The sequence below is a fragment of the Ambystoma mexicanum genome, chromosome 4q, assembly GCF_040938575.1.
Source record: "Ambystoma mexicanum isolate Mex_15411 chromosome 4q, UKY_AmexF1_1, whole genome shotgun sequence".
NCBI classification, from domain to species: domain Eukaryota; kingdom Metazoa; phylum Chordata; class Amphibia; order Caudata; family Ambystomatidae; genus Ambystoma; species Ambystoma mexicanum.
This window is the reverse complement of record NC_090928.1, coordinates 880,760,230-880,782,769: the sequence shown is the minus strand read 5'-3', so window position 1 is coordinate 880,782,769 and position 22,540 is coordinate 880,760,230.

The following is a 22,540-nucleotide window of genomic DNA, read 5'->3' as shown; positions in this document are numbered from 1 at the left end:
AAATAAAAGCCATTAGGAGCATCATTACGCCCTACCACAAGAATGCTAAATATTCGGTTTGGGGGCAACTTGAGTTATTTGAACAGATGATGGAAACTTTACATCTGAAGGACAGCCAAAGCTGTATTCAGTTTGTAAAGTGGACATTTTCTCCTGAGTACTCCGGGGCTGGAGGATCAGAATCATTCTAGATGGTCCACCTATAGGGCAGCCATCCTGAAACATGTTTCCATTCACAGGAACCCTGAAGAGGCTTGCAAGGCAGCCTACAACTTACAATTTGGGGAAGACCAGGCCCCGCAAGAATTTGTTCAGGAATTAAAACGTGCCTTTGTGCAGACCACTAGAAGGGTGCGCACTGACAGTAAAGAGTTTGTGACTACCTTCTTTCATGCTCTCCCTAAGTATATTATGACCCAGCTAGAGAGGGACTTTCACGAGAAAAGATCACTAAACTGAGTCATTGAACAAGCAACACGCATCTATGAGGTGCAGAAGCCGTTGGAAAATAAAAATAGTACCAAAAACCCCAAAACCACCAACACCCCTTCTGCTGCTAAGGTGGCGGAGGTGAAGGTTGCCCCATTTTTTATATCTGGAGATGGGGGGGCCTAAAAACCTTCCCGCACAGAATCCCAACAACCCCAAACCCAGAAGGCCCTCGGGCCAATCACAAACAGGAATCCAGGGAGGCAACCCCACAAATGGGACCCCTAACTCCCCTGACTACATCAGCCTACGTTACAAGGGAAATAGACCCATCCTGGGCTATGTGTGGAGTCCTCCAGCCTAAGCGTGGGGGGGATCCAACCAGACAGCAGGAAACCCAGGGAAGTTCCCTCCTCACTTCCCCCAGGAGGGCAGTAATCCCCCAAATGCCAGACCAAATTTCTTTCCTAGGTACCCACCAAATTTCAACCCCCAAAACAATCCATCCTTCTTTCCCCACTTTCCTGAGCCCAGACAGCCCAATCCGGAAGAGGGGAGGCCAAGAGTGGAGGGGTACCCAAACTTCCCTAACACGGGGTATTTTGGGAGAAGGGATAGTTACCCTTCCTGGGATACACCCAGGGGGGAACTGAGGAACCCGTACCAGCCAGAGCGGGTGTCCCAACTAGAGCGCCAGGTCCAGAACATGGCACAGGGTCTGGGTCGCATGTTGAGGGCTCAACAGAACCCCCAGATGAGCATGGCGGCTCAGAATGCCTCAAATCCAGGATCTGGTGCAATGACAGGGGAAGAACCCCAGCAACCCACTGGTTCCCAGAGAGGAGATACAAGGGAAAGGGGGATGTAAAGCCTTGGAGGAAGCTTCCTTCCCCACTTGTAGAAAGCCCCTGGAAACCCAGGAACCGGAACCAAAATCTCCTGCCCCCGAAAGTCTGCCACCCATGGAGCAGAGGGCGGGTAGGAGAAATAAAGAGCCCAAAAAGACCCATTTTGGGGAGGAGGTACAAATCTTCCAGTTTGAACGAGAGGGATCCTCAGAGGATCCTGGGAAAAGGATCTTCTCCTTCAGGGATGGGGGAACTCCTTCCAAAGCAAAATGGGTCCCAAGGGATCAATATCCAGACTGGGTAGATGTGGGGACCGAGTTAGAACCGCCCATCATCAGTACCCAGAACGACCAGCACGAAAATCCTCTGGTTCAAACCCATACTGGTGACTGCCTCCAAAAAGGGGGGGCAGCCCAGAATCAGAACCAGTGGAAGCCAAAACACCCCCCATATCTAGCTGTCAATCTTTTCTAACAGATTCCCAAGTTCCCAAACAGAATCCTGCCCAAATCACCTCTCTGTTAGTGTCCAAAGCAAAGAAACCAAACCACAAGCTGGCCAAAAATGTGCACTATCCCTGCTCCCTTGAGGAAAACGAAGGAAGATTTTACGCCCCGGTCCAAATACAAGGGCAAAGTACAATTTTGGCACTTGTGGACACTGGATCCCAAGCTACCCTTCTGCCAAAAAGGGGCTTTTTATCAACTGAATTTGGGAAGGGGGGAGAAGTACCAAATTCCTCTCATGCCTCTTCCTGGACAACTTCAGAACTTCGACGGGAAGGAAATTCCTATCGAGTGGATTGTGGATTTGGACATTAAAATTGGGTGACACAAGGTGAAGCACCCGGTCATAGTTGTGACTCCAGTGGGCACACCTTGTTTACTAGGGAATGACATCCTGCGTAGGTTGTCTCTCCTCATAAATTGTGTAAACAAGGTCATCTAGACCCAGACTAACTGACCAATAAAATTGAAACAGAGTGTCAACCATGTTAGTTTAAATGGCACATGCCACATGGTTGAACAAAAACCTGACCAAATAGAATTTCACTTCCAGAATAATCAAATCCCATACGTCACAATAATTGCAGTAGGACAACAAACTGGTGATGAGGAATCCTCTCTATTTCTGAAAATCAACCTTCCTTCCAGTCTAAGGTGGCATTGCACACTGGAAGGAAAAACTCTGAAATTCTATGCCAATTCACAATCAGAAAATCACACTCCTATAGTTCAGAAAGGTGAGAAATCAACTCAAAGCTTGGCTGATATTCAGAAAATTGGAGAGCACTTGTTCATCCCTATTTAGTTAAATGAAGGGAAGGACACTGTTCTCGCCCGAGTGTGTGTGAACAACGGTAAGAGCTTCATCAGAAAGGCCATGTTCTGCAAACTCCCAAAAGATCTGGCCATTCCCACATTTAAACTGTCAGACAAATGGGAAATGGGCGTGGAAACACCCAATTCCAAACGTATCCTGCCTATCAGGTGTATGCTCAACATTTCAATAGGCAACAAGAGCATAGTCCATAATTGTTGGGTCGTGCGAGATGTCCCTGCTGCATTTTACTTAGGCAGTGACATTCTCAATCGCTTTGCCATTAGTTTGGACCTAATACATTTCAAAGCCTGGTCCCATTAGCGGGTAATCCCATGGACTTTGATGACCCAGAGAAAGCATTTTGGTCAGCTCAACTGCTGCCATATGCAGCTGAAATTCAGATTGGAGAGGAAGTCACCATCCCAGAATGGACCCGACAATTCTCTCTGGGAATAAACATTAAAAGAGGACAGAAACTGAAAAGTCCTGACTCCTATATTCATCTTAATGCTCATTTTTAACAGCAAGGGTTGTGGGTAAACCCAACACCACCAGTCAACATAGAACACAACACCATTCCAATAGAGGTGGATACCAGTGACCTAAAGAGTATCACTCTGGCCGCAGGCACCATTATTGGAATGGCAGATGATGACTAAAATTTTTCCATAGATTTAGGTAATTAAGTGTTAGGAACAATCCCCAAGGACTGTTTTGACAGTGGTAGCGATGATGACGCAACACCAGACAGGATCTTCACCCGGCAGAAGTTTCCAAGAAGAACAAGGATTTCTTCTTGGAGACAGGGTTCACAAATACATGTTGACAGCAGTATTATATCAAAAGCATGACAAGGTCAATAAAGTAATCTCCTATGCGAGTAACACTTTATCCTCTGTGGAGGAAAAATTCAATGATTGTGAGAAGGCACTCCTGGCAACGGTGGGGGCATTGAAGAAATAAGGCCCGTTTATCCAGGGGGAAAACATCATGGTGGAGACTCCACACCAACCTTTGCAATATCTTCAAAGTGACAGAATCCGGCCCGGAAATTTGAGTAATTCCCAAATTACTTCCTGGATTCTGTCAATGCAAGGCTTTCCTGTGGAGGTCAGATATGGCCAAAACAAGAAGAGTACCCTCGAGCAAGGTCTGGCTGACTTGCATGATTGTGCCAGAGAAAACCATCTTGAGGACGAAAGTCTTAAAATCAAGGACAACATGGAGGCATACCTTAATTCCCCACACCAAGTCTATGAAGAAGACCAGTGTGAGGGAATGCCCACTGTCTATGTGGATGGATGCTCCTACCATGTTGACAACAACGGGGAAAAATAACTTGTGGCCGGCGTAGGGAATTCATGGGTGAATGATGCCCCAGAACCCTCCGCTGGGTACAAAATTGGTCACCGAAGTAGTCAAGTGGCAGAGCTGATGGCTGTGCATCAAGCCATCCTAACTGCTGTCCAACACCAACTCCACTAACTGGTCATAATCACAGATTCGGATTATGTACGGAACAGGTTTGTGGAGCACCTGGCTCACTGGAAAACCAGAGGCATGCTATGTGCTAATAATAAACCTTTAAAACATGGAAAATTAATACAGAATTTTGATGATCTGGTCACCTCGAATGGGATGACCATCTATTGGAAAAAGATTAAGGGTCATTCTAAAGTAGAGGTGCCAGACAAAACTGGAAATGACCCAGCTGATCAGCTGGCCAAAACCGGAGCCATCCAAGGGGATCTACTTGAGATCGAGTCCCTGTTGGGGGAAATCCAGGTCACTGCTATCACTAGATCCCAGACAAATGCTCACAATGAACTCTCAACTGTACAGTGGAGTAAGGAGACCCCAGATGCTGATTTGATTACGGCTCAAAAAGGGGATCAAATAATTGGTACGTTTTATCAACACATTGAGGACCCTGAGAACTTTTCCCCTGATAGATACCGATTACATAGGGAAAGAGAACCTCAGAGTGTTGATGAAATGTCCAAAAATGTTCCGAATCCAAGTCGGTTTGTTGGAAAGGAGATCCATAGCTGGGCATGACCATGGGTGGTCCCTACCTCATTCTGAAGCCTGATGCTAAGTCACGTCCATGATGCGGCCACAGCCGGTCATCGGGGGTTTCATACGACACTAGAAATCTTGAGAGAGGTTGCATACTGGCCGCACATGGGGCAGGACCTCGACCAATACTTGAAGGGGTGTCTTGTGTGTGACACCCCTTGAAGTGAAACTTCAGCCAACATCACTCACACACCGTGCTCCCCTCCAAAAGAGGGGGATGACACTGCCGTGGGCAGATTTACAAGTCAATTTCATCGGGCCCATGATCCGCTCCTCTAGGGGGAACAAGTGCATGTTGACCTTGAAATGCTTGTTCACTAAATGGGTGGAATGTCTCCCGGCCCCAAATTTGTTATGCCGTCCATGGGTCAAGCCCCACAAACAGATACCCCTAGTACTCCTGTTCCTTCACCCTCTGTTCCCGGTCCACATTCACTCTCTGCCCACGTGTCCCCAATCCCTCATGCAGTACGGCAGCGCGGCAGGTTGTTCGGCACTGGAAGGGCACCTGGAGACAGCCTGTTGGTTATGGACGCACTAACCTGTTTCGCTCGTCACAGCATTGGCAATTACCCTGGTGCCTCGCAGCCTGGCCGGCGGAGGTGCGGATTCCTCCCGCCGCATCATCACGTGTCTAGGAACCCGGCAGTATGTTGATACTTTGGGTCACGTTACGAGGAAGTGTACAGATTGTGCGCGATCACCTGACTCTCCTCTACCCATTCATAAACTGCGAGGGAATGCTCACTCAATGCTTCACAGCTGTTTCATTCAAGCACTGTTTGGCGTTTTCCTGGTGTTACGATCACGGTACTGAACTACAGTCTGTTTTCCTGGACTTTCTTTGTTAAACCCTTGGTCATCGTACTGCTCCGCTGTCAGGACCTTTTGGACAGTTTTTTGGACTCCTTTTGGATTACCCTTGGCTTCGATGTACACGGCTGGTTTTTGACCCCAGAACTCTTCACGGATTGATTACAAACCCTCGACTTTGCTACTTTTGAACATCTCATCCCTGCCCACGCAGGTATTGCGGTGCAACTCCATCTGCATTGCCACCCAGTGCGACATCTTCCCTGCCGCTGCCAGTCACACCCCTCTGCTGCACGGGAACCCCTTCCATCCTATTCGTGCTACTTAGGACCCAGGCTCCTCCACCTTGGTAAGACCCTCTTTATTAAGTTCCATTCTGCTCTCATTGGTCTGCTTGTCATAGTACTTAACCATTGCATGCCTTACAGCGGTTGGGGGTCTCCGGTGTTCCTGGTTCCTGGAATTTCTGGAATTCAAATACCTGTGGCCTCAAAGATCACTCAGGGAGTTGTTTTGTATCTCCCTGTGTGGTACTTGGGGACAGAGGCCCCATAATCTCATTGACCATCAAGTCATAACAAAATTACAAGGCAGAAACAGCAGGTGCCCTGATGATCAACCACATATTCTTGCGTTTTGGACTACCCCAAAGGATTGAGTCAGACCGAGATAGCCACTTCTCTAGCGAAGTGATGACAAAGATGTGGGAGAAACTTGGGGTCAAAAGGAAACTACACATTGTCTACCGGCTAGCCTCTAGTGGTGGAGTTGAGAGATACAAGACAATTGTAAGCATATTAAAAATGTTTGTGACAGATTCTGGGCCAAGTTGGGACATTCAATTACCTCTTGTCCTGATGGCCATTAGATCTACCCCTTCTTCTGCAACAAAAATGTCACCGTTTCAGCTGATGACTGGACGAAGGAGGGTGCTTCCCCAGCATCTGCTCTACAGAACCCAAGAGCAGACCTTGATAAATGCCTCCATAACTCATGAGTATGTTGAGAATCTGAGAAAACACCTTCAACATGCTTTTGCCTATGCTCAGCAGAATCTAGAAAGATCTGCAGACAGTATAAAGACCCACTATGACCTTAAGACAACTAGAAAAGAATACCAAGTAGGAGACCGGGTCTACTTGTACAATTGCCAAAGGAACCAGGCCAAACAGCGCACATTTCTTCTTAGCTGGTGGGGTCCTTTAGAAATTGTAGACAGACTCTCACCAGTCACCTACAAAATCCTTATCCCCAAAGGAAGTTTGGCAGAAGGGGAAGACAAGTGGGTCCACATCAACCAGCTGAAATGTTGTCATCCTAGGCATACTCTGTGGCAACTAGAGGAGCCATTTGGAAACCCTGAGGGGAACATTCCAGATCCTTAGAAAATCCCCACTGTAAAACCATTCCACCTGTTAAATTCAGTAGTAATTACAGGCGGAAAGATTGTCAATTGTATATCAAATGTATGCATCTGCCCCACTACATAAATAGTGGTGGGTAAATGTCCATAACCATGCTCTGTTCTGTCATCATAGCACTGAAACCATGGATTCTAAGCACCAAGGAGGACCACTCGGGGACCAGGAGGAAAGACCCAAGGGGCTCCATACTCCCATCCAGAACCGGCGAGGAGAACCTGTCGACCCAGCACCGATGGGAGAAGCAGACGAATGTTTCCACTTGGACCAAAAAGAAAGAATGACATCCCAATCTCCTGACTTCCCCTTGACAAGCGGTCAAATTCAAGTCATGGGGGGGGCTTTATGGGATGTATTAACCCACTTATGCTCTGCCCTGCGGCATCACTGTGTTCTGGTGGTGCCAGAATGATCAAAATGGCGGCAAAACCCTGTGCATGCCAAAACCTATGGAAATCGTATTTTACTACACAAAAAGATGGCTGCCAAATCTACTATGCATGTTGTCAGTGGTGGAACAGAGATCTCACTCCTGAAACATGGCACTGGGCTTCACAACAAGTAAAATCGGAGCACAGAGGGAGAAGCAGAGCTTTGCTGAAAGAAAACCAAAATCTTGCTTTTTTTTTATTTTACTTGATTTAATTGTATAAAACAATTTTTACAAGGTTTTAGATCCTTAAAGTCAGAAGGGGAAAAGAAAAGAAAGGAGAAGAAAAAGAAAAAAAAAATCCTTGATGATAAGGGGATAGCACAGTCAAAAGGGAAGACAAAGAGCAGCCGAAGAAGAAGAGGAGGATAAAGGCGAGGAGGACAACAAAAATCCTGCTTGTTCCCTGTTACCTCCCGTAAGGGTAGTAGAGAGAAAAAAGCCGTGATTTCCATTTACTTTCCCCTCCTTATTGAGTTATTAGACCAATAGCACGAAAAAAGCCCACCACTGCTATAACCCAAGACGTCTTTTCCCCGTTGATTAAGCGACACCACCATTCCTCTTCATCATAGAACTGCAAATTTCTGAATAGAGGACCGAGATGTAGTGTACGTGCAGCCAGCACAGCCGGGCAATTCATTAGCAGATGTTTAATAGTTTCCACCTCGTCCCCAAGTTTGCAGAATCTGCACCCTTTTTCTTCTGACTTATTCCTTCTTGACAAAACTTCCTTAGTATGAATGATATTCAGTCGAATTCTCAGGAAGGACTCTCGTACTTTCTTGTCAGGACATTTCAACAGGTACTGTTTTGTAGAGTTGACTTTCTGCCAGCTCAAAGGTAGATCGAGTATCAATTTCGAAGTCGAGGCCTTCTCCAATGTGTCAATCCAGTCTTGTTCCATAATGCGCACTTTCACCTTTACCGGATTGTTAATGAGTTCGTCACTAGAACTACTCGCCCAATCTAGGAGAGTTGTCATTCTTAGTGACCAATCCGACAGCATTTTACACGACCCTGATATTATTTCCTGATGTATTTCCTTTAGTATCAGCAGCGGAGAGGGTAGTAACGTTTTTCGGTAAAGCATAATTTCGTTTCGAGCCACAATGGAGCTCAGCGATTGAAGCGACAGCTCTCTCCTTATTAATACAATTGGAAGCGACTGTGGCAAATTGAGCAGTTTTTTCCAAAAGAGTCCCTCCACTTTTTCCCAGAAGTTTGATGGTAAATTGGGTAAGGCTTCAACTCCATAAATCAGGGTAGGGACTACCTACGCTCTGTAGAAGGTCAGGACTGGCGCTAATGTGAAACGGCCAAATTTGGTCGCTACTGCTCTTGCCTGGGTTGTGAGTAGGCGAGTTTTAGTCATTATGTTGTCTTGCATTGGGACTTCTTTTAAGATTTTATTTAAGATAATCCCAAGGTACTTGAAGTTGGTCACTTTTTCCAGCTGTTTGTTGTCTACTGCCCAGACGAATTTCTCCGCATCACGGGACGCCTTTCCAAACGTCATTATTTTGGTTTTATCGAAGTTCATCTGGAGATGGTTTTCTTTAAGATAGGCGTTAAGATTATTAATCTGTCTCTGCAGGCCTATAGGTGTGAGGTCCATGAGAATAATGTCATCTGCATATAGCAGGCGTGATAATTTGCTTGTTCCCAATGTCGGGGGGAAGCTACGTACTCTCTCCTCGTATTCCTTGTAATCCACTATATAGGCGTTGTACAAGGCCGGGGTCAGTGGGCAGCCTTGCTTGACGCCTCTCTCTGTCTTGATCTCGGAAGAGAGGCGACCCAGATTGTTTAACCGTACACACATTGAGGTTTCTGAGTACAGGGCCTTTATTGGATCCAGGATCTGTAAGGGGCAAGCATGATGATGTAGTTTCTCCCATAGTAGTCCTCGATCAACACGGTCGAAGGCCTGGACCAAATCAATAAAAGCCATGTATATTTTGGGCCGTCCCTCTGATACCTTAGCTTTCAGTGTACTCAAAGCCAATATATTTGCCGTCGTGCCAATGTTTTTCACAAAGCCTCCCTGCAGAGGATCAAAGAGGGCTGATGTTAGTATCCAAGATTGAAAATTGTCCAACAATAGAGCTCCAAAAACTTTACCTATGGAGTCTAGCAGCGCTATTGGGCGATAGTTCGAGGGAGTGTCTTTAGAGCCCTTTTTGAAAATAGGTACCACTAACGCCTTTTTCCATGATAGTGGAATCTCTGAGAGCTTAACACACGTCATGAAAACCTCTTTGATGAAAATTGACCACGCTTTCAGATTTTTTTTCAGATCATGGTTCGTGATGCCATCAGGGCCGGCTGCTCTAGAGCCATTAAGTTTTTTAATTTTCCATTCGATCGTCTCGATATCAATTGGAACAGCCCAAACGATCTTTTTTTGTCTGCTGATCTGGTGTTGGTAGATTTTTAGATGATGATGGGACTCCATAGAGGTCCGAGAAGTGAGATACCCAATTTGCATCGTTTATTGAGTTTTGAAGGGCTTGATTCAGAACTTTCGAATCCCCCTTAATTAGGGACCAGAAGTCTTGCCCGTTCTTACCACAAATGGTTCGTAGCATGAGCTCGGCGTCATCTTGAGCACGCTGGTATTTCGATGACCTTAACCATGATTTGTAATTAAACGCCACCACAATTGCTTCTTCTTTTTTCTCTGGGGACTCCGAAGTAGCTGCTGCTCGCTTCAGTTTTCTCACCCATTTTCTGCGTTCTACTAGTTGTGGGTTAAATACATGATTAAATGGCGTTGCTGTTGGCTGCTTCTTTCCTTTATTAGAGGTGAATATCGAGAGAACTGAGGCGTAGTCTGTCGATACCTTAGCCCCAATAAGGTTCCCGTTTTTCTCCTCCTTATACAGCTGTGTCAACTGGGCGATTGCGGATACAGACATCTTCAGCCGTGTGCCACTTTTAGCGGGCTTCTGCTCTTGGAGAGGCCCAAGAAAAACTCACGATATTATGATCGCTATATTTAGTCCTGGTCACTTCAAAGGATTCTTTTATTATTAAAAAGCTCCTTGATACCTGGATGTAGTCGATGATGGCCGTTTGGTTATTTCTCTCCCAAGTTGGGATAACCTCTGCATTAGGGGCTACTCTTTGTAGCAGATTATGTATATCTCTTGCCTTTATTAGGTTTGTCCATCTGCGGGCTCTTCCCATCGGAGAGTTTAGTCCTTTAGTTAAGTCAACATTCAAATCCCCTACCAGGATGGTATAATTGGCGGTGCTCGAAGTTAGATGATCATCGATGATCGTCTCCATTTGATTGATGTAATTGTCACAGGTCACCCGTTTTGGGTTCCAATAGGTATTCACCAGTAATATCTCAAACTGCGGGGCCTTATCACCAACATTACGGGAAGTGTTCCAAGTGATGATTACCGCTAATATAAACTCTGTTGTTTTGAGTACCTTTTTCAGGTAAAGGCCACTTCCCGATCTGATGGCGATAATAAGCCCTGATCTGGGTCTGCCCTTGTTTTCTTTAAGAGCCGGCGAGTGAATCAGGTGGTAACCGTCCAAAATAGGTTTCTCCCTTAACCAAGTTTCTTGTAAGCACAGCACATCGAAACTTGTGAGGTCGACATCTGACTCCACAGTCAGGTGTTTGAATCCCCTGGTGTTCCAAGACCCTAGCTTTAAAGAGGGGGGGTCCCATGTCGAAGATGCCTTGACATCCTCAAAGAAGTCCGTGATTAATCCTTGTGGTGGCTACTTGCTTCTTTGGGGACCTCTGCTGGATTCCGGCTTGTCTCCATTTCGATCGTTGAAATTCGAGGGCTTTAGATCACGGGGAGGCGCCCTACAAGCCCCTCTGTCACTCAATTTTTGTTCTGCTAGTTGGAAAATTCTACGAGTAGAAGGTATCGGCTTCTCATCGGGTTCCCATTCCCTCTCATTTCTGCCTCTTCCGGAGGAGTGTTGCTGGTTGCTCCTTCTTGCTGGAGGGGCGTCCTCCATCTTGCCAGTGTTAGTGAACCCCCCCTCTTCACTTCGCAGTTCGTGTCTTCGTCTGTTTTGCAGGATCGGCCTTTGGCGTCCGTAATTTTGTTTGTTCGCCTTATGATTTGTCGCATTTCGTGGCGCCCCCTCTTGGGGTGGTTTAGGCCCCAGGATACCGTCTGCGACGTAGGACAGCTCGAAACCCAGTTTGAAAAGGTTTGACCTTTCCCCCCAGATCTGTTGCTGTGTGTAGTTTGAGTCAATGTGGAGATACGAGCTGTCTTTTCTTCCATTGGGATTTGGCTCGGGGATATTGATCTCCTTTGTGATATTAATTTGCGAGAGATGAGACTCGCTAAATAGTTTTGCCAGGGCTCTACGGTTCAGGATCCAACTGTCCTGTTTTTCATGGACCCTTTGGAGTTTGAAAATCCTGGTAGTCTTTTCTTTTTTTCCTGGAAATTCTTGATCCACAGCTGCCCTTCGTGGGAGCCCCTCCAACACGGCTCCCCTTTCATTCCACCTTTGCTCGTGGACTCGTAATTTATAATGCGGGTCTAGGACTGCTGGGGAGACTCTTCCAGCCTTTGATCTCTCCTTACGGTCTCTTTCTTCCTTCAGCAACCTGACTCTTAGATCTAAGGAAGCTCTTTTGTTATCGCTATAACACTTCTTCCTGGTGATAAGCCGGGGGGAGCGCCTATCTTCCCTGGAATTATGTGAGAATTTATCCTTCTTGGATCTCGCTCCCTCAGGACCTGCCCTGGAGGTCTGGCTCGAGTTCCTCTTGTTCTTGGCCCGAGGGGTACTTGTTAGCGAGTCCATGAGGAGGGCTTTTGTTTTTGGTTCTTCCGCGGCTCGGTTTTCGCGAGTCTCTGGGGTTTTTCGTTTTTGCTGGATTGGGGGCAGCGGGTCTATCTCGTCCTCTTCCACCGAGTATGTACTGAGGTCGATTAGATCAATTGAGTCTAAGTCACTACAGGATTCCATGTCAGGGTGGTCCTCCTGATTTTGATCAGCTGGCTTTAGTTTAAACACTTTTCTGTTTTTCACAGGTGACGAGTCGTTTGCCGTCTTTGACACTCTTATGTTATTCGGTTTCAGCGTTGCTGTTTTTCTCGAGACAATTGACGCTGGTTTGGCCGCTCTCTGGGCTTTTTTTCTTCCTTGGGCCTGGTAAGGAGCTCCTACGTGCTTAAAGATTTCAAAAGTTGACGGGACCCTAATTGTTGCAAAATCGGTTCCCGTCGCTGCAGGTTGAATCTGACCGTCTTCCGGGAGATTAAGAACTACCACACCATTTTTCGTGCCTACTAAGCTCTTTGTTTGCGGGTCAGTTAAGCCCACCTCAATCCTAGGAGGCTGGTGGAGGATGGAATTTCCACTTGTGGCCCTCAGATCAGCTGAGCTGCAGACATCCTCCGTTGTTTGGGATTCCTGGTTACTTAAGGAAACCTGTTTGGGCGCCCTCGAGTTGTCAGTCAGGCCCCCATCCGCATGCTGAGGTCTCTTATTACCTAAAACATTTTGAGAGTCATGCACGCAAGTCCTGTGGGCCAACACAAAACCTTCTAGGTGAGTTTGGAGTGCATAAATGCTATTAGAGTGTTTTGATCTTTAAGTGTCTCATGGATCGATTTGTACAGCTTCCCAAACGGAGCCAATGCTATCGTGACGGTGGACAGGATCGTCATTGGATCTAGCTTTTTGACACGTGTTTCTGGCTTCGGTTTGGCAGTAAGTTCGCTCATCCGTCTAGGAAGCACAGGGGAGTTCACGTGCTGATCGTTCCCGATGCATTTGTCTAGGCCGCTTCCTAACCCTATCTCCTTAACTCCCTTAGGAGAAGGGGGGGAGATCGAGTCAAGAGGAGCCGAAGGGAGGAAAGGTTTGGACGAGGAGGCTGCCCCCTCTTCAGGGTCAGATGGAAGAGAGGTCTGCCCCTTCCTCTCCCGCGAGCCCCTCTTGTCCTTATCCTGATCTTCCTGGGGCTGCCGACGGGGGTCCTGAACTTTGGCAGCGAGAGGGCCCTCTTTTTCTCTGCGTGCCACTTCAAGAGCGTCGCTTATCTCTGAAGGATTACTCCTCGCATCCGGACCAGCATGAGTGTCTCCTTCATCACCAAGCCCAACCTCCAACCCTGGTAGCATATTACTGGATGGGTCGTTTACAGGTCCGGTGGGTAACTTCACTGGCACCGTCTTGTTGATAACCTCTTCCACATGAGGTTTAGGTTTTGAAGGTAGAATTAGATTTGAGAGATGTAGGGCCGTGTCCTACATCAGAGAAGTCCTGCTGTCCACGACCTTCTCGGCGCGATTTTTTACCAAAAAAGTCTTTGAGGGTGGTCATTGCGTTTGAAGGGTTCTGATGCTGAGTTTTTTTCCCTCTCTTATACGGAGCTTTTAAACGCGCTGGTCTTTTGGGGAGCATTTTCTGTAAGTTCCCCTGTGTCTTTGAGTGAACAGAGGGTTCCGTCCTCCTTTTGTCAAATTGAGGACTCGATGGTGGAGCATTGGGCAAAGGACTTGCATTCGGCTGAGACAGCGCTGCCGGGCTAAGGGACGCTGTGGTAGCCGAGGCAAAGTAGTCCTGGGAACTTGGAGAGTCCATTAACCTCACCTCTCCATGAGGCGACAATGATCTCGCCCCGGCTACTGGCACCAGTCTCTTCGGGGAGGTAGAAGGACTAGATTCCAGTGCTACGGGGCTAGCCTCTGGGTCGGTTGGTGGTGTAGGTGGGGAGATCTCCTCGCCACCTGGCGGTGTTCGCAGGTCATCCATTTCCCCCATCGTATGTATCATGATGTGCACTTGCCCCCCCCCCATAGAAGGCGAATAGGGTAGGCCCGCCCCCAAGCCCCCCTTCCTTGGGTTGGCGTCCACTGGCTCTCTCTCCGAAGTGAGCGGGCATAAATAGTTCTCAGATCTGATGGGGGGGTTCTATCCATGGGACTGGACTTGTCTTAGATGACGCTTGGGGTTCCCTGCTTCTCCCTATTGTCGCATGGGGTAAAATTTTGGGCGAGGGCGTTTCGCTAGTCATGGAGAAGTCTGTGGCGCCCTTCCCCAAGGTGATTGGTTCCTCCCCCTGGTATTCACTCCTCTCGATCGTGGGGAAATTGAAAACACTCTCTGAATGTTGTAATTGGTTCTTTACATTGTTGGGAAATGTTGTTAGGGGGAGGTTATGATGCGTATCCAACGAGGGGCCATGTTCCATTACCTGCTCAGCTGCATCGGTGGAGCTGCAATTTAGAAACTGGGCACCGCGGTTTCTTGCTCCGTAGATTTCTCGGCTCAAGTTCGTTCACCGAGGGTTTCCTTTTGGCTCTCTGCGCCAACTCAGTCATGGTGGAGAGGGCCCCTCCCTTGAGACGCGCTGATTAAAGTGCACTCCTTCCTCCTCCCGCCGACCGCGGACTGCTGACTGCCCTTGTCAGTCCCTTCGCGGTCCGCTTCGCGGAGGGAAATGGTTATGTGCCAGAGGCTCACCAGAGCACACGCCTCTCAGCACAAGCCTCCAAAGGAAAGTGAGGAAATACTGCGCTCTCGAACAGTGCTCACTGCTCACACTGCTGACTGCCCTTGTCAGTCCATTCGCGGTCCGCTTCGCGGAGGGAAATGGTTATGTGCCAGAGGCTCACCAGAGCACACGCCTCTCAGCACACGCCGCCAAAGGAAAGTGAGGAAATACTGCGCTCTCGAACAGCGCTCACTGCTCACACTGCTGACTACCCTTGTCAGTCCCTTCGCGGTCCGTTCGCGGAGGGAAATGGTTATGTGCCAGAGGCTCACCAGAGCACACGCCTCTCAGCACACGCCTCCAAAGGAAAGTGAGGAAATACTGCGCTCTTGAACAGCGCTCACTGCTCACACTGATGACTGCCCTTGCTTTTTTTAAATCCTTTTTCTTGGTTGCTGAAACTGCAGAATGCCGGTACAAAACACCCTCAAACATCCAATATTCTTGTTGGGTGCTACAAGTCACTTAGTTCAAGAAATCATTATGAACATAGAATGTCCCGAAAAGCTGAATTTGGCATCAAAACATTCACAGCAAAAATGTGCCTGCCTGTGAAATCTGTCAAAATCTGGGCGCAGTACCCGTGGCCGCCTGTATGACAGCTGTCAGGAGCTTGCATGATAGAATTTAAACGTGTACAACTGAAATCTAATGTCTGAAAACTAAGTGACCTGTTATTGAGAGTAACCTAGGATGTAACTGTTTGATCCCATGGTTTAGAATCTGGAATAAATGTTCTACCTGCTTGTTTTGAAATTACAAGTTTGTTTTAAACCAAGACAAAATGTAACAGAATGACATTGAATTTAAGCCTGACTAAAAGCAATCAAACCAGTCCAACAGCTTCCCCCAAGGAGGCCAGGCATCCCCCTTCTGCTTCACTCCACCACGAAATCACACCTCTGTGATGATTAGATCAGGGGAGGAGAATTTGGGGCTCCAGGGGAAGGAGACAATGGTCATCCTCTGGCTGAAAGGAAATGTGAAGTGTGAAGAGTCATAAATGGCCGGGCCCCGAAGGAACTGGGAGGAGACTGCTTCTGAGCTGCCAGGAGAAGAAGGAGGCAGAAACAAACCACAATGTGTTGCTTCACAAAGGCCAAAAGCACATTTTTAAAAGACTGATAAATTACCATGTAAAATTATGAAAAATATGTAAACAACAGATTTGTGAATCTAATTTTTGGTGGCACGTTTTAAGAGACGCCAGACCTCTGTGAGATGTTCTGGGAAGTAACCACGGAAAATATGGTTTTACACCAAAAGTATTTATGCCAAAAGCATGAAACTTCATCCACTTATGCCCATATGTAATGCGCACATTTGTACACATTTTCTGACAAACTGGATTTTGTGTTCTGGACAAAAAGGGCAAAATTCTGTAAAAAGCAGACACAAGATCTTACAGCAACGAGGTTTGGGGGAGTATCTGCTACACAAAATATGTAATCTATATATGTTATTGTTATAGAGATTGCAAACATGTAAATATGTATTGTACCAAAAGTAGATTTTATGTTCAAAGGGACAGGGGAGGATTCTCTGACTCATAAACCCACATCATCATCGTGACACCCTGTTTTCTCCTCCAATCAAGGGAGAGAAGAGACTAAATCAAATCGCCTGCCTAAGGGGCGTGCTTAGGATAAGCTAGCATACACCCGTTTTAACATAAGCATACATAGAGACAGCTCAGACTGAAAAAGACAGATAGATTCACTGAGTAACCGACTGCTGGCGGCAGAGCACCCTGCTAGAGAACCATCCATCTTCCTTGCTCCAGACTCCAGAAACTTGGCCATCAGAAAGGCTCATTGCATAGCTGAACCATTTTCAGCCAGGCCTTAAGATTCCAGAACCCACCCCAGGAACCTAAGGGGAACAAAAGAAACAGCCGGGCTGTGTCGTAACTGCTTTCCTGCTAAAAGAATTATCCTCAGAACCAAAAGATCCAATCCAGTTGTGCTGTGCTGTGACCAGAACCATTGCAGACCCGATACAGTCCGTGCCGGCTGTGAACAGACCAAGTCCAATCAGGTGTACCCAGTAGTCTGACCCAGGACCAGAATCCCTGACCAGAATCCCTGACGGTTCTGTTTGAAACCCATGTTGTGATTATCTATAGATAGAACTGTGTCACTAGCATATGTACTGTCCATAGTAATCCCTGTCTTAAACCCATCCTCTCTTGTATTCAGAACCAGTAGTGTTAAGAGCATTTTTGAATTGTCAGAACTGTTTTTGCGTAAATAAGTTTCTCTTATTTGTTTTCTAAAATCATAAATCATTAGTGTGGTGAATTAATAAATTGAATCCCAGAAACAAAGTGAGTATCCACCACGTGAAGGGTCCCTGGCCAGGACTGTGGAGATTCATGTGTGGCATTCTCTTTTTCTATAGTCATAATCTAGTATAAGAAATCCCATTTGTCTTTTAAAACTGCATTCCTGTTTCCCATTCTTGTGCCTGTGTCAGAAAAACGACCTCCACTAAAACGTCCATAACTTTCTAAAATGTTATGCTAGAAACAAAATTTCAACTTCTGCTTGTAGTTACCACCCTTTCCATAGAACCTAAAACCGCATTCCAAATCCATATAGTCCTCCCGCAATCACGATTACCGCGTTCTGAAAAGTTTGCCATGATTTTTGTTTAAGGAAAATTCTGTCATGTGTAAAACAGCTTTAATTGCTTCCGACCTTAGCTTTAAGATTTCAAATTGCTTATTAGTATTAATTCATTGCTAGTGTTTGTCTGCAACTATCTAAAGTGGCTCCCATAAGAATTTAAACAATTTCAGCAATTTAAACCATATTTTGTGTTTTACCGAATCCATTCTCCAGATAACTTTAAAAATCATTCAGACCGCTTGCCAATCAATTCTGTTTTTCTCTTGTGTTTGCTGGGGGGAATTGGGATTGATATTTTGTTGAATTCTGCATTCCTGAATACCTGCTCTCTCTCCTCCTATCTCTTTACATTGCCTGTTGGGGGTTGAGGGGTGTGTAAGGGGAAATATTACCACATTGCTATTTGATCTGAACACACACAAAAGTATTATTTTGGTGCTGAATTGTTTTGCTAACTGTTACTCCTTGTGATTAAAGAGATTGTTTAGTGTTACATCACCCCATTGGTGATTATTGTACATCCATTAAACATAGTGTGATTAATTTGTAACTACATAAATAAATATTTTAACTTTGCAAACCAGCCTGATTCCTGGTTCAGTGTGACCAGGGGGGGAGTTCCAGGAGAGGGGTGTGATATGAGTGGTACATCGTTCAGAATACAAGAACTTTTAGACACAAAATAAATAAGGATTTCAGTTGTGCATTACACGCTAGGCGTTGACTTAGGTGAAGTGCCGGATTGAATTCACTTACATGATAACAGCCGCAAGCCCTCAGGGAACGGTCACCAGAAACTCTTCCTGTTTCCGGACCTTCAGAGGTGACAATAATCAAGCAAACACCACAGTGACCACTGCAGGTGATTCATCGGACATAGACTCTGAATTCTGGGAGGAAGAGAGAGATGCCGACGACAGCGATAGTGACGGGACACACATGAATGCACAGCCAATATCTCGCAGTCCTTCCAGGAGGGTCATACGGAGAACAGCGAGATGGATTGAAGAAATTAGCTATTTATTCCAGCTATATGTTAAGCAAGGGAGAGATGTAATGTCCTCCTTCCATTGTTACCTGTTTTGAGTTGAGGATGAGTCTCTAGTGGGCTGCAACCCACGTGTTTGGGGGCAGGGTTGCCGCCGCCTCACCAGTTCACTCTGAAATAAAGATTCACCTAGACACACCTTCTTGCCTACGCATCTCATTATATTATCCTGCCTTATTTGATCTGACACACTGATTATATTGATTTATCTGCAAGCCTGCGCGATGCCAGTGTGCATATAACACAAATCTTTATTCCACACAAACTATAGTGCAGCGTGGTTATTGCAGCTGCATGCGGTGTGGATAGGAAGCAATGGATGCCTGCCCTACTCAGTTTAAGCCCCTGAACAGTCACACGGAATCCTCCAGGGTGCCTGGCAATGCTCATGCCTACCTGGGAGGTCACAAACACACTCTGCCTTCCTCTTGACCACACCCGCCTCCCGCACCTGCCGGGGCGTCACCGGATCCTCAGGAAACGTGCAGCAATAGCAGCCGTCCCTTTGTCGAGCAAGTGTCAAGTAATGGCCTAAGCGTGACGACCCCATGGAGGGCTCCTCGCTTATTACGGGTTCAAGGGCAGACAGTGTGCTCTAAGGGACCGGTCGCAGCAGCGGAGGTTTCCTTGTCCCTTTTGGCTAATCCCCCTCCATACTCTCCGCCTCCCCCGGGTGACAGCCGGCTCCGCTTTTGTGGGCAGCAAACTTCAAAGCTCAGCGGTTCGCCTCAGCACAATATCATCACTGCAGTCAGGTGATGTGGCGAAGAGGGGAGGTGGAGCGAAGGCCCTTTAATTACCGTCATTAAAGGACGGGTCCAGAGTTCAGGTCTCCCTCCATATGGGAATACCAACCCCCCTCCCCCCGCCTCCCCAGTCCACCCCAGGCATTGAGCAGCCCCGCACCAGGCAGCCTTCGGCACTCAAGGTGTCCGTCCCGCCCTTGGTAGAGGTAGAGGTGTCTGCAGAGAGCCAGGAGGCTGTCCATCCTCACTCAAACCGTTGGTCTCGAGTGACGTGGGTGTAGCTTTGATGGAGAGCAGCAAAGAAAAAAACAGACTTATCTGTAGAGATCAGCGCCGCCGTAGCCGCTCAATATCTACCCTTTGGCAATAACATCTCCACCGATCGCTCTTTGTAATAATGTGTGTGTTCAGACGCAGAGCATATCGCTGACAGCAGCTGTGTGCCAAACATTCACCCTTGAAAATCACAGCAAAGCTGGGCCCTTCCCGGGTACCATCGCAAGGGCTCGAAGCTGTGTGTCCAAAGTCGGCGCCAGGGGGCAATGCCACTTCACAACAGGAGCATTGCTAGGCAGGGAAGAATGTTACTTTCTGGGACGTCTGCACGCAGTTCTTGCGAGTATCTGGTGTAGTATCGAGTTCATTGTAAGGTCTCGACGCGGAAGAAGCTTAGTTAGGTATGGAGCGTGTGCCAATAGACAATGAAAGTAAACATGCACTTCCCTTCTTAGTTTCTGTGCGTTTAAGTGATGGGGTGTCTATATACAATATGTATTCCAGGATCGTTTTTTGTATCAGGGGAATACATGTTTAGTTTCAGTGTCCAATGGCACACGCTACGTCACTAAACAACTGAGACCCTGCAATTAATCCAAAATGACACTGTATACACGCATTTGTGCTTACATACATCTGATCGAGGTATGCACATGCATTATGATTAACATGACGATAACGTCACTGCTCAATACATGTGTGTTCTAGCATATGCTTACAATACGCTCCAATGCACCATGTCACATAGTACATATGTCCTTTTTCATAAAAGAGTGTGCGCGCAAGTTGTATTATGATTTGATGTGACTGTATGAAACAGGGATGTTCCAGGTATGTGCACGCAGTATATTACGGTCGGTAGTGCACTTTGGCATTGTGTCACTGTTTAGTGGGGCAGTGGTTGTGGAATGCATTGCATTGCTCTGTGGTGGAGTCCTCGAGGTACGTGCATAGCAGCATTTGCCACAATAGACAGTGGAAGGAGGCCTGTATTCCATGGTTCCGCAGAGGACTGTTTGAGGGACATGTGTATGGTACAGGAGACAGTTTAATGTGGCATGTATTTCACTGCTTACTGCATTAGTGTATGTGTGTAATTGGTTCCAATCGATGGTGTAATGCTTCAATTGTTTCCTTGCACCCCTTCTAGTCCCCCGTGATGTCGTGCGGTGCCTCCCCTGTGGTCCCCCCGTTTTGTCTCGCTGTGCCCCCACCTCCTCTCATCCCCCGTGATGTCTCACTGTGCCCCCCCTGTGATGTCTTGCTGTGCCCCCTTGCCCCCCATTGGTCCCTCTTGATGTCTTGCTGTGCCCCCCCTCTGGTCCCCTGTGATGTCTCGCTGTGCCCAAACCCCCTCTCTTGTCTGTCGTGATGTCGCGCTGTGCCCCCACCACCTTCTGGTCCCCCGAGAGTGATCCGAGAGCGAAGTACATTGCAACGCTCTACTGAGTTAATCAGGGGGAGGAAATGAACCAGTAGTCTAGTCTGGATTCTGTATCATGTAATGATGAGTAGAACGTGTATTGTCTGTCTGTTGGGTGTATCCCTCTCCAGGCATCGGTCAGGGCCAGTTCCAGTAGGGCTTGGTGTATGATGGTGGGTGATCTAGTGAGGTTTCTTTGTTTACTCGAAAACCTGTCTAATGAGACATCAAGGATAGTGTTGAAGTCCCCTCCCCACAACACCCATGCATCCACTGTCGAACCAATTTCTGCGAGGAGATGGACATAAAACTCTGGGTTGTCCAAGTTTGGGCCATATGTGTTGACCAGTACCAGTTTTTCGCCTGCTACAGTGCCCCAAACCACAGCATATCTACCCTGTGGACCCCCCCTTCAACTCAGACCCAGCAAGTATCACACTTGCCTACACTTACTACTTACCCCCTACTTCTAATTCTCCTCCCCATCCTCATCTAAGTCCCCAGACCAATCCCACTTAGTTTCACACTTGCCTACCTCCTACTGCTCAGCCCCTGCTGCTAATCCTCTTCCCCTTCCTCCCTGCGTGCCCATAGAGCGCTGTCTCAAAACTTCTACACTGGTCTCTGTTCTCACCATCACCAGTCGCATCAGCAGCAAGCCTCATAACTCCACGTATCTCCAAATACTCTGTTATGCGATCTACCAAGCCTCTTTTTAACCACCCTCTCTTCCCCTCCCCTCCCCTCTCCCACTCTCCCTACCTTCTCCTTTCCCTCCTACTCTCCTTTTCCCTTCTCATGCCCAGTCCCCTCTTCTATCCCCTCCGATACTCCTCCCATCACAATCCCACCCTCTCTCACTGTCCTAATCTTATTTACCCCCCCACTGCCCATCACTCCAGCCAAATGAACATGGTGCTCTGGAACGCCAGATCCATCTGCAACAAGACCGCAGCAGTCCTTGACATTTTATTTCGTCTCAACCTTCATTTCCTATGTTTAACCGAAACTTGGATCCCCCCCATAACACTTCTGTTCCCGCTTCCCTAATCACCTCCTCATCCTCCTTCTCTCATATCTCTCGCACAACTGGCCGTGGCGGAGGCACTGGCCTCCTCTACCACCCCAAATACCTCTCTTCCTTCTTTCCCTACCTTTGAATTCCTTTACAAATCTTTCTCCTCTCCTCACCCTATTTCCTTTCTAATCATATGTCATCGCCCTGTCCCTCTTTCTTCCTTCTATGAAGATCTTGACCACTTTCTCTCGCTTATCTCTCCCTCCCCACTCCTCTAATTGTGCTTGGCGATTTTAATCTTCACTTCCCTTCTCCCCCTCAACCCTCTCCCCTCTTCTCTATCCTCGACTCCTACCTCCTTTCCCCCCTACCTTCTTCCCCCACTCATTCCTCGGGCTCCACCCTAGACCTCATCTTCAATTCTTCTTACCCTTCTTCCCCAGTCTCCACTCTTCCTATCTCTCCGACCATGCCTTACTCTCCTTCTCCCTTTCTCTCCTCCCACACTCCTCCGCTACTAGCCCCTCTCCTCCAATCTTCTTACGGCGTGACTTT